Source organism: Penaeus chinensis, chromosome 13 (assembly GCF_019202785.1).
Source record: "Penaeus chinensis breed Huanghai No. 1 chromosome 13, ASM1920278v2, whole genome shotgun sequence".
In the NCBI taxonomy this organism is placed as follows: domain Eukaryota; kingdom Metazoa; phylum Arthropoda; class Malacostraca; order Decapoda; family Penaeidae; genus Penaeus; species Penaeus chinensis.
Genome location: NC_061831.1, coordinates 23,223,573 through 23,226,072, shown reverse-complemented (window position 1 = coordinate 23,226,072; position 2,500 = coordinate 23,223,573).

Here is a 2,500-nt window from a genome sequence, read left to right as displayed (position 1 = left end):
CTTTCATTTTAATTTCCACATCAGACTTGCTACCAGTTAATGTTTTCCAAGGCAACCGTAGAAGCTCTACCTCTGTTTAGAAAAGATAACATGGGATATTGGTGTTGCAGTGCAGTTCTTGACGGAAGTCTTTCTATCATCAGCATTTGCAGGATTTAATCTTCCTTCTCTAAATAACACAGTTTAGAGTTTTCACCCTTAGTTGATGTTCAGCTGTAACACACATTGTAACTGAAACATACGGCAATGTCGCCTGGATGTTGACAACGTCGATGCTACGGTCTTTTTCCCCCAGCAACACGGAAAAATACCTGGACCAGGAGGCAATACAGCCGATTATTTATTTGCGAGTTTGACTGCCAACAATAAAAATGGCAGTGGGCGAGCCTTGCAACATTCCATAGTACATGAAGACAAGACACGGGATGCCTCATCGTCACTTGAGGCCAAGAAACTACTTATTACCTCTCGATGGTGGAGATTAAATGCTGTTACTCGGTGAAGCCAACGTTAGTGCAGTGCCATTGTCGCATTTATTAATTCATGGCTCTTTCTCTGAGAGCAGGGTTTCCGAGACTGGCCGGAAACCCAATATACAAGGAGCAGGGTTGAGTGCAGCTCAACGGGGAACGTGCCTAGAACGGCGAGCCTTAATATGGAACCAGAGAACCTTAGCTGTATTTACAAGGAACAGAAGAAAAAGGACGAGAGGCCAAGCCAGAGGCCAAAAGTTTTCTCGAGGAGGATACTGCAATCTGGCAGCGTGGCCATTGCAGCGCTATCCATCTAAAATGCTATTATTAGGACGATGCTATTGTTCTTGTGATATAAGATAGAGAGAATATTATGAAAACAGCAATCTATATTTTGCTTGGATGTAGTTCTATCAATATCGCCTGTTATTGGGAAACATGAGTAACTGCCTAGGAGCTCCACTTTCAATAATAATGATGATGATCAAGAGGAAAATATTAGCAATAACGATGATTATAGTGATGGTATTGTTGATAATGGTATGGATTATAATATAAAGGAAAACAATAATAATAATGAAGATAACAATTATTATAGTAATAATAATGATAATGACTATAAAAAAGGTAATAACGACAATGATGTTATTGATGACAGTATGATGATAAAAATAAGAACCAATAATTATGATCATAAGAATAATGGTAATAATTATAAAAATAATAATACTAGAAAAACAATAATATTAGTAATAATTATAATAACAATAATAATAATAATAATAATAATACAATAATAGAAATTATGATAGAGGTAATAAGAGTAAGAACAATAATCATAATCATATAATGATAAAGATTATAACAGTAATAATAATAATTATAATGTTAATAATAATGGTTATAACAATGATAAAGATAATAATAATAACAATGATAATAATGATAATAATAACAATGATAATAATGATAACAATGATAACAATAATAATCAAAATAATAATAATAATAATGAAAATAATAATGATAATGATAAAAGTAGTGATAATGATAATAATAATTAGAATAATAATAGCAACAGTAATAACAATACTTATAGTAATACTTATATTAATGATAACAATGATAAAGAAAATAATAAAGAAAACAAATAACAACAATAACAAAAAATGACACTAAGGATAACTGTGACAAAAATAACAAAATAAGAAACCGATTGCAATAAATCCTCTTTTCAATCATCAAACCTATAGCAATATTCATCAAGAAAAGGAATGATGGTGTGGATAATAATAATTATTATCATTATTATTATTATTATTATTATTATTATTATCATTATTATTATTATTATTATTATTATTATTATTGGTGTTGTTATTGTTGTTTTGTTGTTATTATTATTATTATTATTATTATTATTATTATTATTATTATTATTATTATTATTATTAATAATATTATTATCATTATTACCATCATTATCATTACTATCATTACTATTATCATTATTATCATTACTGTTGTTATTATTATTATCATATCATTATTATTATTGACATTAATATTATTATAATTAATATTATTAGTTATTATTTACTATTATTATTATTATTATTACTATTACTATCATTATTGCCATTGTTGTTATTATTATTATTATCATTATTACCATAACTCTTCTTGTTATCCTTATCATTTAGATTGGCGGTCCTGCCTTTTGTTATAATGTTTCTATTCATAATGACTGTGGCTGTTATGTCGGTATTTAAGGTGATAGTAATATCATCTTAAGAAATTGTATTATATTGGTACAGTATATAACAATTCACCGTAAAAAGGAAGTATTAGAGGTGAGAGACTAAGTATAAGAGAGTTAATGATGATAGCGATGATAAATTTAGTAAAGTTTAGGATAAAACTTTATAGCGATATTGATGTGATAAGTATGATGAATATAAATAAAAGCAGGAAAAAATGGCAGTTATAGCTAAACAAATTGTTGCAACTTTAGCAATATAGTATAA